General features: G+C 35.8%; 1 pseudogene; it reads left to right on the top strand.

Moving 5' to 3' along the window:
• The first annotated feature begins 12,008 nt into the window (after positions 1–12,008).
• Positions 12,009–14,106, top strand: LOC101582270 (annotated as a pseudogene).
• Positions 14,107–14,616: the final 510 nt, after the last annotated feature.

Below are 14,616 nucleotides of genomic sequence, written 5' to 3'. Positions count from 1 at the left end.
TTAAAGTGCTATTTTTTGATGCTGTGGGCACAATACATCTTAGCACCTTGGGGCCAGGAGTTAATAGTTTGAGAAATGCTGGAATAGTTGGAAATCTGACTCACCAGGAACTGCCAAATGCCTGAATTTTCAGCCCCTTTACATTCATTTGTCCTAATTAACATTCTACCATGTACTGTGTTCTTTTTTCTAAAAAAATTACATTTATTTTAATTTTATATTGAAGAGTTTAAACAGTAGCAGAAACAAACAGAAAAACAATGACAGAAACAGGGTAAAACACAATAATATATAAGTTACAGATTTTCAAACCAGTGATAGCTAAATAACAATGGTTGTTATATTATCTATTTTTAATGACAAATCTGTTGCTCAGATTAATCGATATAGTTATTCAAGACTGGACGAATATTTAAATATTAATGCTTGCTTTCAATAAACCTAATTTTTTCTTGTCTTTTTAAAAAATATTTTATACACAGTAAAATAATTGATAAGACATTAGAAATAGTACACATTTAGAAGACCAAGAGGAGAGACATTCAACCATGTTTATTGTATTGCACATTGCTGTCCTTGATAAACTTGCTCAGATCACAGATATCAGCATACAGAGTTAGGCAAGGTGAAAACTCTAAACATTAGCTGCTATTTTCAAAAAACTGAGGAAATTATTAGTACAATCATCTCATCCATCCTGTATATACTCGAATCATTTTCCCTCATTTCTTTTTCCCCATCTTTTCTTCTTCCTCTCTTCATCTTTTAATTCTTAAATACAATTTCCATTTCACTATATCTATTACACCTTTCAGGTTTTACTTATTTGTTCATGTTCTTGCACTAGGGAGACAATATGATATTTACGCATGATTTATTTCACTTATTAGTATAGCCTCTAGTTGCATCCATTAACCTATAAAGGCTTCGAGTTTGTCTTTCTTGATAGCTGAGTAATACTCCATTGTATAAAAGTGCCACACCTTTTTCATCCGTACCTCATGTAACGGACATTTTGATTTTTTCCCCAAGATTTGGCTATAACAAATTGTGTGGCTAGAAATATTGGTGCACATATATCACTATAGTATGATGTTTTCATTTCTTTTAGGAAAATATTCAGAATGGGAATAGCTGGAGTGAATGGGATTTTCAGTCCTAATCTTTTGTGGAGACTTCACACTGATTTAGGTAGTGATTCTACCATTCTCCATTCCCACCAGCAATGGAGAAGGGTTCATTTTCCTCCACAGATGCTCCAGCATTTATTATTAGTTGATTTATTTAAGACAGCCATTTTTTCTTGGGTGAGATGTTAGTTCATTGTTTTTAATTACATTTCTCAAATGGGCAGTGCTATGGAAAATTTTGTCATATTTCTATTTTCCACTTATATTCCTCCCCGAGAAATTGGTATTCATCTCAGATATCCATTTTTGGATTGGGTCTTTAAATGTTGGGGGCCAAATTTCTTTTTAGTTGCTTAGATAGAAATCCTTTGTTTGAGTGATTGTTGGTTATGATTTTTTTTTCCCAATTTGTAGGTTGTTTTCATTCTGTTGGTGATTTCTTTTGACATGCAATAACTTCTCCATAAGGTTATCCCACGAGTGGATTCTTTGATGTATTTCAAGTGCAGTTTGCTTTTTTTAATGAACGGTCTGTGTACTCCTATGTCTTCAAGTTTTTCACCTGTTCTTTACTTTCAGGAGATTTAGTGCTTTTGTTTTAATGTTTAGATCTTTAATTCACTTTGATTTAGTTTAGTGCATGGTGATAGACCTGGATTTAGTTTTAGTTTTTAGTATGTGAAGAGTCAGTTTTTCTAGCACTATTTGTTAAAAAGGTTATCCTTCTTCTAGTGAATATGTTTGGCCCTTTGTCAAATATAAGATGGCTGAGTGTGTTTGTAGTTGCATTTGCATCTTCTAATCTGTTCCACTGATCTTTTTTTTTTTTACCAGTACCATCCTGATTTTATCACAGTAGATTTGTAGTAAAATTTCAAGTCAGAGTTTGTAATGTTGCTTGGCTTGATTTTGTTGCTTGAGATTGCATTTGCCATTCTATGTCTTTTCTGGTTTGAAATAAATTTTAAGAAGGTTTTCTCTAGATCTGTGAGGTACAATCATGGTATTTTGGCAGGGATTCAATTAAATCTGTATAGCAATTTTGGGAGTATAGCCATTTTCACAATGTTAGTATTTCCTGTCTAGGAGCAAAGAATATCTTTCCATTTTCTGAAATCTTCAATCACTTTTTATACAGCATTGTAATTTTCATTGTATACATCTTTCACTTCCTTTATTAGATTAATTCCTAAGTATTTCATTTATTTGGATGGTACTGTGAAGGCTATTGTTTCTCTAATTTCTTTCTCAGTGAGTTAGTTATCTGTGTAGAGGAATGCTATAGATTCTTGGGTGTTGACAATGTATCCTGCACATACCACCATACCTGGCCTATTTTATTTTTGACATTTTATTTTCTTTTTGTCAACAACAAAGGGAAAGTAGGTTGCTTTTTTTCCTTTTATCTTAACACTTTACTTTATAATAAAAGGAATTTCTTTTGTCCTAACTTTGTTAAATATATTGGTAGAGCAGGCAAATGCTATTTCAGTTATGAGATTATCAACAAAGTGTAAAAACATCAAAACACTGAAATCTCAATATCATGTGGCCAGGTTATTGGTCATTGCTCAGAAAATTGTAAATAGTGTGATTACAACATCTGTTAACTTAGTGGCCTACATAGATTTGTTTTTTTCTTTTTCTTCCCTCCTTTTCCCCCCTTTCTTTTTCCTCTGTCTCTTCTTTCCCTTCCTCCCTTTATTTTTTTCCTTTATTTTTGTTATTTTCTTTTTTTTTCTAACAAGTAGAAATTTCTGTATGTTTATCATGAAAAATGATGAGAAAAAGCAAGCATTTTCCTTTGTTATATATTTTCAATAAAAGTTTTATTGATCTACAAAGTGTGGTACAAGGTTTCAGGCTAAATCCTAAAGAGATTTGACTGAATTGTCAGATACAAAAGTTGCATTTCTTCTTACATAGCTCCTGCTTAATCTTGGTCTTAACCATCCAATAGAAAAGTATAATCATGAGGTATCAAAATTCAAGCCATATTAATATGCTGAGATGTAAATGGCTCAAGTCAACAACATCTGGCACTGCTAGTCCTATGGATATCCCACTACTGTTATGGACTACTGGATTATATTGGATAATTTTGCTGAATTCATGCACATAATATATATATATATATATATAACCAGGGATTGAACACAGGCCCTTGTGCTTGCCAGAGAAGCATTTATTCCACTGAGCCATCCCCTGACCCCATATGTAATATTTACATGTCAATGAAATACCCCATTTGTGACAAAACTAAACAACAAAAGGTGGTAACAAGAAGGACCATTTTGTAACTCTATATACATATAGTTAGCATAGATATACAGCTACTTTCTCTTAATTCAATGAGAAGAAAGACTTGTACTAATAGTGTTTGGATGGGATATAATATCTGCATCTTGTACGATGAATAACCACTACTAAGCCAACAATATGCAATGTATTATTATTGAAACTGTCCTATTAATTGGTTTTGAAAATGTTTTATTCCTTTTTGTTTCTCAATAAAATGAAAAGAAATTAAAATAAGTTTTATTGAAACACAATTCATATATTAAGTATCAAATTTAAATTATTTCTAATGGTTCAGAGAAATTTTCACACTTCTGCGCCAACACCATTGTTTTTCTTATGTTTCTGTCATTGCTTATACAAGTTAAGGTAGACAAGGTTTTTTAGCTTACATTTTGTGGAGGTTTCAGTCCATATTGGACCAGCTCCAGGGCTGGGCAGTACGTGATAAAGGACAGCAATTTATGGGCTGGCCAGATAGATCAGCAGATTAAAGCTCCTTCTTAGGCAGAACAGGGACCAGGGGTTTGATCCCAGGTGTGCCATGCTGGCCCCGCCCCTGGGACAAGCTGTGAAGGTGACTGAGACTCAGGATGAGGGTGTGTGCCTCTAATCCCAGCCCTTGGGAGGCTGAAAACAAGAGGATCACTGTGAGTCCAATCTGTATAGTGAGACAATATGGACCCTGTATTAAATACATTAGCTAAAGGAAATCCTAGACACTTTACCTATCATTTTTAATCATTCTCTTCTCCATTTCTTACCAACCCCAGGCAATAAGTAATCTTTTATTCTGTACTAAAAATTACCTTGATTAAACATTTTATATAAATAGAATTATAAATCATTTGTATTTTCCTTCTTTCAGTATACTTTCAGGGTCACCCATTTGTGTCCCAAATAAGTAATTGATTCCTTTTTATGGCTTAGTATTATTCCATTGTCCACATATAAATTTGTATTTTATTCATCAATTTGTAAGTATTTCAATTGTTCCCATGTTTTAGGCACTTATGAATAATTGTGCTATAAACATTATTTTACAAGTTTTTGTATGGACATGCTTTTATTTCTTTTGTGTATATTTCCAAGAACAGAATTGCTGAGTCAGATGAAAAGTTTTGTTGAAATTTTTGAAGAATTTCTAAGTTCTTTTCTAAAATATCTGTCCTGATTTACATTTCCACTAACAGTGTAACAGACTTTTCAATTTCTTCATATTCTTCTTTTTATTTCACTATTTTATTATGACAAGTTTAGTGATGAGGGGAATGATTTCTTTGGGGATTTGATTTGTATTTCCCTAATTACTGACACTTGCAAGCAAGTTTTCAAGCTTATTGGCCATTTGAATATTTTCTTTGAAGAGATGTCTATTCAGATCTTTAGCTCATTTTTGTTATATATTCTTTTATTATTGAGCTTAAAATTATTTATAAGTTAAAGATATACGCCTTTTATAAGATGTAAGAATTTAAAATATTTTCCTCAGTGTTCAAGATTTTATTTTCACTTTCTTGATAGTGTATTTTGCAGCACAAATATTTTCAATTTTGTTTATCTCATATATCTATTTCTGTGTGTCATTTCTGATTTTAATAGAGTATCTAAGTGTCCTTTGGAAAACACAAAATCATTAAGAGTTATCCTTGCATTTTCTTCTGAGTTTTATAATTATAGGGCTTGGGTTTATGTCATTGATCTATTTACTGTTAAGTTTTTATACAATTTAATGTAACAGTTATACTTTCATTCTTTTGCTTGTGGATATCGAGTAGTACCAGAACCATTTTCCCCACTAATGCATGGTTTGACACACTTGTCAAAAATCAAATAGTTTTCAGATATATTGGTCTTTATTTGATCTCAAAATTTTCTATACACATCTGTCTTGCTGAAAATTTCATACTTTTTAGTTACTATTATTTTATAATAAGTCTTGAAATTGAAATGTTTTATTCCTCCAAATTTGCTTTGTAAGAGGGATATAAGACTGGGTCCAGAACAGACCCATCCCTTTCTTACTGTGACTTTGTACTTTAATATTATAGCAGTTATTATTCTCAGTACCTGTACCTGAGAGATACAGGAAGTGATTTATCTTTTTAGAACTTGATATATTGAACACATGGTATGTGCATATGGGAAAATATGAAAGATACAATTTTACCCACATTATTCTCCATCTAACTGGTTTTGCATGCATTTATCTCATTGTCACAGAAGGCACAATAGGCCCACACCACTCTATGATTTGTTTTTAATATGTTTTCTTTTGATTCAGTATAATGAGACATGGTATACTAGATTTGCTAGTTTATGAGGTCAAACATGAATCATCAGATTACTCATGCATGGATGGTGAATGTGATCCATTATGATAAATACATGCTTTCATAAATGAAAAGTAGTGTGGGTATATTATTATGATGATGATAACTTTAACACTAACCATGTAAGCCAAAGTTCCTGTGACAGTGAAATGAAGCACGAATCAACTGATGTAGGCTCAGGAGCCTCAGGGAGATAGATAGCTCAGTAGAATAAGTGCTTGCCTAGCAAGTGCATGGTCCTGAGTTTGATTACCAGTACCACAAAACAGGAAATGCAGATATCCTGGGCTCAAATGATGAAGAAAACAGGAGTGTGCATACTTGACTGGTCATAATGTTGCAAAATGACCATGCAACTAAATGGAACACTCTAATTTTCAGAAGTGGGTCCAAGAATATAGTGAAGGTCTTGGCAGCGGTAAAATGTAGTGGAAAGAATGCCAGTACTGTAATTCAATTTTGGTAGTTGCAGCAGATGAGATGATTTAAGATGCTATGAAATGCAGAAAGGCTGAGGTGCAAGTAAAATATTCTGTATGAACCAATAGCCATATTCAAACATGTATTTAGTTTGACATGTTTTCATTACTAACTCAATGGAAATTATTCATAAATCTGCTGAATGTACAATGAGGCAACATCAAAATTCTGAGGGAAATGTTTATAAATACATCAACCAAAATAATCTGCTTTGGTTTTTCTGGAAATCACTGATTATGTACTTGTAATAAGCTGTGCATCATGGGTACTTTCAGGAGGGGAACCATGGAAGCAATGAACAGGGGGGTGTAGAATTATGATAATAAGTGGTATTTTGGCATGGTGAATATCAGAGCATCAAGCCACCATGGCTTAAACCAGCAGATGGTATGCAGTTACAATGCAAAGCAAGGAAGCAGGGGAGAGAGATAAATGAGCTGTGGGACCAGCCAGCAAGGCCCAAAGGGTCCACTCTACCTTGGTGGGGTTACCAGGAAGGAGTCGCAGGACCAAAAGCCAGTGGGGCACAGAGGGCCCACTTGCACTGCGCTCAGCTGGAAGGAGCTGAGCACAGCAACCAGACCCAAACCAGGTCCTGCCAGTAGGTTTTGAGTTCATTAAATCTAGACTGGGTGAGGTGAAGTGTACTGCTGTGCCCAGCCAAGCACAGAGCATTTCCCAGACATACAGGAGTATACTTGTGGCACAGTGATAGCAGCAGGTAACTGGGGTGAACTGGTCTGCCTCAAAGACTCAAGGTGCATAGAGCAAAGGTGCTCAGAGAGAGCTCAGGGGAACTAATTTGACTGACCTTATCAAATCCAAAAGCTACAACTCTTGTTACATAGGTCTTGCTTTATCTTGGTCTTAACCATCCGGCAGAAAAGTATAAAAAAGAAGTTCAAGAAGTAAAGCCATGTTGTTATGTTGAGCTGTAGGGGACTCAGGTCAACAATTTCTGACACTGCCTGTCTAGCAGAAGACCCAATACAATTATGGATTACTGGACTCTTTTAGAATATTTTGCCGAGTTAACACACTTATAATATTAAAATGACAGAACTAAACAAAAAAAGGTGATATATAAATGAATGTCCATTTTGTATCTGTGCATTCAAAATGATTAGGATAGATATATAGTTACTTTCTCTTAATGAATAGAGAGATTTATTCTAATAGTGTTTGTAAATAGGATATCATGTCTGCATTTTGTACAACAAATAACCACTAGGAAGACAGTATGCAATGTGTTAATTATTGAAACTGTCCTACCAATTTGATTTGTAACTGTCTCATTGCTATTTGTCTGTCAATAAAATTATGGAAAAAAACAGAAATAAAAAATTTCTAAAAATTTTAAAAAGAAAATGAGAGAATTAGAACCATTTCAGAGCTGTGATCAGAGGGTTAAGTTTGTGCACTCCTTAAAATTCATGGAAATAATAAAGCTTTCTTGGCTTTTCTAGCTTTAAAAATAAATAAATAAATACAAATTCCAAATTTAGGGGCTTTGGGGGACTGCCCCTTAGCTCAGTTATTTAAGTGGCTGCTTAACAAGGCCGACAGGTTCAGGTTGCTGTGGTTTGACCCCAAAATTTAGGTGATAGGGAGATAGCTCAGTAGAATAAGCACTTGCCTGGCAAGCACAAGGGCCTGAGTTCAATTCCTGGTTCTGAAAAAAAAATCCCAATTTAAGATCTGACTCGTGATACAGCTATAGTATTTGCTCCTATGGTCTAAAGTACAAACCCATTAGTTACAAAAGTTTGGTAATTTCTAAATTTCACTAGCCATTATTAGTATTACTAATTGTACTACTGTAAATAAGAAATTACATGTGTCTTAACCACATTTTCCTTGGGTATTAATATTGGGAGGTGCTTGGGTAATAACCTCACTGAACCCTAACTGAAGTACAGAGGACAGTGCCAAACAGAAATCAATATCTACCTCTCGGTCAATAGAAAAGGCAAAAACTTGGACACACACAAAACAGGAATCTCTGACACAGGAGAGACACCTGAAGAACAAACTCTCTACAGAGAGGTTCTGATTGCAGTGATACAGGTACCCACTATCAAACTGTCACAAAAAGGTATCACAGAAATCAAAATAGAGTTTGCCTTGAAATAGAAAATGACAAAAAGAAGGAGAAAAATGCATTCTTGGACCCTAAGCCCACCCAGAACAAACCCAGGAGACATCAGCATAAAAGAAATGAAGTCACACAACTGAAATCTCTGTTAAAAACAACTATGAACCAGGAAATAATAATTTGACAGCATCAGCGAGAGAGTTCCGCTGACTAAGTGCCTGTTTTGGCAAGTTCATGGACCAGAGTTCAATCCCTGGTCATGCATGCTACACTGGCTGTGCCCCCAAGACACTCTGAGCCAATGAATTAGTGTGGGTGTTTTGGTGCATGCCTGTAATCCCAGCACTGGGGAGACTGAAAACACGAGAATCACTATGAGTCCAAGCTGTGTAGTGAAACCCTGTACCAAGTACATAAATGAAAGAAAAAAAAAGCAATAGCTTCAACAAGATGAAAAGATAACATAACACTAATAGGCATCAATGAGAAAGGAGGCAGCACAAACTACATAAAAAGAATTCATTCTTTTCAGTGGGTTCATTCTGTTGTTGTTCTAAGAATTGTAGGTATTTTGATTCCTTTCTAAAATGGGTTGGATTTTTTTTATAGGACTTAAAAAAAAGCTGAGGTAGCTATTCTGTTTATAGACAATCTGAACTTCAAACCAAGAATGATCAAATGAGATACAGAAGGGCACTATATACTGGTTATGGGAAAAGTTCAAGAGGAGGAGATAACAGTCATAAACATGTAGGCAGCAAATAAGGAGCACTTGGCTATATAAGACAAACTTTAAAGGACATGAAAAATATGATAACAAATGTCACAATCTTAACAGGGGACCCTTAACACCCCTTTATATCAAAAAGAAAGGTCAAGCAGACAAAATTTAGTAAAGAAGTAGCAGAACTGAACCAGACCTTTGAACAAATGGACTTAGTGGGCACATATAGAGTGTTTCATACAACAACATCTGAGGACATTCTTTTCAGCTGCATATGGGACATTTTCTAAAATAGACCATATACTAGTCCATAGGTCATTCTTAAATATATGCAAGAAAACAGAAATTAACCCATGCATATTGTCTGACCACAAAGAAAATCACAAAAACCCCATAAACATATGTAAATTAAATAACACACTCCTCAGCAACCAATGGCTACAGATGAAATTAAACAAGAAATTAAGCCATATCTGCAATCCAATGAAAATTCAAATACAACTTATTGGCATTTGTGGGATTCAATGAAAGGAGTTCTCAGAGGAAAATTTACAGCAGTGAACTCACACATTAGGAAAACAGAGTACAAATGAATAAATACCCTAATGCTGTACCTCAAGCTTCAAGAAAAAGAAGAGCAAACAAATCCCAAAGCCTAAAGATGGGAGGAAATCATAAAGACTAGAGCAAAAATTAATGCAATTGAGACAAAGAAAATAATACAAAGAATTAATGCATCCAAAATCTGGTTCTTTAAAGGATTATATAAAATTGATAAAGCACTAGCCAACCTCCTCAAAAAGAGGAAAAAAAACCTCAAATTCATACAATAAGAAATGAACAGGGAGGGGCCGTGGAATAAGTGCTTCCCTGGCAAGCACAAAGGTCTGAGTTCAATCCCCAGTTCTACAAAGAAAGAAAAAAAAAAAAAGGAAATGAACAGGGAGAAATTACTACAGATACTGTCAAAATTCAGGAGATCATCAGTCGCTATTTTGAAAATCTTTACTCTCACAGGGTCAAAGACACAGAAGAAATGGACAGATTCCTAGATAGGTACAAATTGCCAAAGCTGAATCAAGAATATATAAAAACTCTGAATAAACAAATATTAGACAATGAAATTGAAAATGAAATTAAAAAAATACCAACAAAGAAAAGTGAAGGTCCTGTTGGATTCACAGGTGAATTCTGCAAGAAGTTTAGAGATTATTTAATCCCAATACACTTCAAAGTCTTCAATGAAATTGAAATTGAAGTAATACTCCCAAAATCATGCCTGGAGGCAAGTGTTATATGGATACCAAAACTGGAGAAAGGTTCAACCAAAAAAGAGAATTACAGCCCAGTCTCCCTCATGAATGTAGATGCAAAAATCATCAAGAAAATCCTAGCAAATAAAAACAGCAAACCATCAAGAACATTATATACCATTACCAGGTAGAATTCATCCCTGAGATTCAAGGATGTATCAACATATGCAAATCTATACATTTAATAAACTGTATCAATAGAGTCAAAACCAGAAACCACACGATCATCTCAATAGATGCAGAAAAGGCATTTGATGAAATCTAACACTCATTAATGATCAAAGCCCTACAGAAAATTAGGATAGATGGCTTATAGCTCAACTTTATAAAAGATACCTATAACAAAAAAACAGCTAATATAACTCTAAATGGAGAAAAACTGAAAGCTTTTGATTTCAGAGCAGGTACAAGACAAGGATATCCTCTACCACCAACTCCTATTCAATATAGTTCTGGAATCATTAGCTAGAGCTATGAGACAGAAGAGAGAAATGAAAGGAATATGAATAGAAAAAGAGGAACTTAAACTATTATTCTGCAGATGACATGATACTCTATTTGGACTACCCAAAACCTCCACTGAGAAGCACCTAGAATTAATACACAAATTCAGTAGCATAGCAGGATACAAAGTTGACACTCAAAATCCCATAGCGTTCCTCTACATGGATGACAAACTCATTGAGAGAGAAATTAGAGAAACAATTCCCTTCACAATACCATCCAAATAAGTGAAATACTTAGCAATTAATATAACAAAGGAAGTGAAAGATCCATGCAATGAAAATTTCAATGCTCTATAAAAAGAGACTGAAAATTTCAGAAAATGGAAAGATATTCTTTGTTTCTGGATTGGAAGAACAAACATTGTTAAAATGGGTATACTCTCAAATTTGTTATATAGATTTAATGCAGTCACTACCAAAATATCATGATTGTACCTCACAGATCTAGAGAAAACCTTCTTAAGGTTCATTTAGTACCAGAAAAGAAATAGAAAGGCAAAAGCAATCTTGGGAAAAAAGGCAAGGCTAGAGGCATTACAATCCCTGACTTAAAATTTTACTACATTGCCTGGCAAGCTCAAAGTCCTGAGTTCAATCCCTGGTTCCAAAAAAAAAATCACTACAAAGTTACTGTGATAAAATCTGGATGGTACTGGAAAAAAAAAGGACCCAAGGATCAATGGAACAGTTTAGAAGATGAAATAGAACTACAAACACACTCAGCCATCTTATCTTTGACAAAAGGGCCAGACATGTTCACTGTGAAAAAGATGGTCTCTTTAACAAATAATGGTGAAAACAATTGGCTTTCCACAGGCCAAAAACTAAAACTAGACCCCGGTCTATTGCCATGCACTAAACTAAAGTCAAATGGATTAAAGATGTAAATATTGGGCCAGGGAGATAGCTCAGTAGAATAAGTGCTTGCCTGGCAAGCGCAAGGGCCTGAGTTCAATCCTTGGTTCTGAAAAAAAAAGGTAAATATTAAAACAGAAACACTAACTCTCCTGGAAGATAAAGTAGGTGGAAATCTTGGAGACATAGGAGTATGCAGACAGTTCATGAACAAAAACCGGCCAGTTTACCCACCCAGGGCTAGCTCTGGTTCTTTGGCCTCGGAGGTGGGGTGATGGTCGCCTCACCCTGGGAGACGAAACTGGTGGTCACCAGTCTCCACCTCCCAGTAAAGCCCCAAACCAGAGCACGGGCTGCCCAGTATGAGTGTGAAGACCTCTTAGAGGCCCTGGTGTCAGACGGTCTCACTGGAGGAGGATGAGAAGGTGCTGAGGCCCACACGGGCGCTGATTCTGACACCAACTCTTCAGTGCTGGGAAAAAGTATAAACTCTGGCGACATTTTGAGCTTTTCTGACATCTGCCACTCTAAAGAAGAGTATTTCAGGAAACTAGAGGAGCTGAAGGCTGCTCACATAGAAACTATGGCAAAATTAGAGAAAATGTACCAGAATAAATTAAACTTAAAGGAATTTCAGCCAGTGACCATCAGGGAAGATATTCCCAGCAATTCTTTCAGTTCTGTATTGGAAAGTAACTCCTGTCGTCCTTTTGTGTTAATGACATCACTTTTGGAGCCAGACTTAGGCCAGTCTTCCTCCTTGTATATTTCTTCCCCTGAAGAAGAGCAGCCCAATCCAGAAAAAGAGCATCCTGGGAAAAACAAAATGATGAGCTATGCTAAGGAGCTCATTAACAATATGTGGAAAGACTTTTGTGTTGAAGGTTATATTCAGGGTGAAGATATTGACTTCCAAGTAACTGAAAAAACAAGAAAGAAATCAAAAGGATGGATGCCCACAATTACAATACCTGTACCTTTTCAAATGATGATTAGAGAACAGAAGGAAAAAGTAGAGGCCATAAAATCTAAATCAGATGTCAGAACAGTACAAAAACAAAGAAGATTCAGAGTGTAAGAAGAAATTCCAAGTGAATCCAGTTCCTCTGAGTGTCCTCCTTCCCCTTTATCATGAGCTAGTTAAGCAAAGTGAAGAATGGAGGAGGGCTAGGAAGGAGAAAAACAAAGAAACTCTTTTGGCCTTACAAAAGCCATTTACGTTTGTTGCAAGGGAAGAACAGAAGCAAGCAGCCCAGGAAGAGCAACTAAGAGATTGTTTCAAGTCTGAAAAGAAAACATATTGATTTAAAGCCAAACCCATACCTCGATCTACTTATGGTTCAGCTACCAGTGACAAGTGAAAAGAAGAAGAGCTCCTTCAAAACATTAGGACACAGCTGAAAGCACAACAGCTTTTACAGAATTCTTCCCCTCTGCTTTATATACCAAGTTACAAACATGTCAGGAACCCCAAGTGTCTTGAACAGGCTGGAAAATTAAGGAATAAACAAAAGGCCAGGTCCCAGACTCCTGATGTTGAGGACCTTCCTGGGGAGTGTAAGAAAGTCTTCTCAGAACACAAGAGTCCAAAACTCTCAGAATTCCAAAGACCACTTGATCTTCAGGTTGCTTCGAGTAAATCTGCTGACAGGGAAAACAATTTGGCAGATGAAGAAAATTTGAAACAGGCACATTACCCTCATCTGTCTCCAAGGCATAAGTCATCAGGAAGAAATGCAAGTGCAAAGCCTGTGTCTTGCAGCTGCAGGCCTCCAGTGCCCACAGCGTCCTCCAGAGGATGGGAACAAGCCATCAGGAGATCACTTGAGGAAAAGAAAATGTTGGAAGAAGAAACAAATTGGATCTTAACTAAGCAGAAGCAAAGAATGAAAGAATTACAGACACTCCTGACAACCCAGGCTAAGGCTTATGATCCACATCAAAGTTTAGCTCAAATGTCTAAATCCAAAGTAAAATATCTCAGAATGAGTGAAAAGGAAAGGATGAGAGAGTACCAACGAGAATGAGAAGAAAGAGAAGAAAAATTAAAAATGAGGCCACCAATATTTGAAAGAGTTTCTCAGAAAAATGTGAGAATGGCAGCAGAAAAGCATTATTCTAACAAACTAAAAGCACTAGGAATATCTGAGGAGTTTGTTTCAAAGAAAGGCAAAAGCGGAAAAGAATTTGAGTACTTCAGCAATCAAGAGATGAAAAGTTTCACTGAAGATAAAGAAAGCTTTAATGAAGAAAAAGTAGAAGAGAGAGAGAATGGGGAAGAAAATTATTTTATTGATACCAACAGTCAAGACTCTTGCAAGGATCAAGAGGAAGACAACGAAGAGAGTGGAGAAGTAGCTGGTGAAGGATAGAATTGTACCAGCAGGGCCTCCTCTCTGTGCCCTGCAGTGGCCGTGCCTGTAATGGGAGGACATCTGTGTGTACAGGGCCAGTGCTCAAAGGCCTTACAGTGGAAGAAGGCTGAATCCAGACAATCGGTGATTTAATCAGTTAGAGTAAATCTTTCCTTGTTTGTTGTTTTTTTAAGAATTGCAACATCTGGTTTGTTTGCTTCATTGATCTTGCATTTTTAAAGTGTTTGGAAGAAAGTTTGAGAATCACAGCTGATACAAACTGATTAGTTAGTATTGCATTTGTTGAGGAAGGGGGCTTAGAACTGAGAAGAGAGCTGGGAGTGGTGCTGCACACCTATAATCCCAGCACTTGCGAGGCTGAGGCAGGAGGATATCCGTGAGTTGAAGGCTGCTGGGGCTGTATAGCAAGCAAAGCAAAGCAAAGCAAAACAAAGAATTGAGAGGAGAGAGAAATATTTGACCTTTGGTGATTTATTTAAAAGTATAGTATTTCTACAAAACCTGAAT

The sequence above is a fragment of the Octodon degus genome, unplaced genomic scaffold (genome assembly GCF_000260255.1).
Source record: "Octodon degus isolate 3935 unplaced genomic scaffold, OctDeg1.0 scaffold00198, whole genome shotgun sequence".
Lineage (NCBI taxonomy): Eukaryota > Metazoa > Chordata > Mammalia > Rodentia > Octodontidae > Octodon > Octodon degus.
This window is presented reverse-complemented; position numbering and strand designations above follow the sequence as displayed.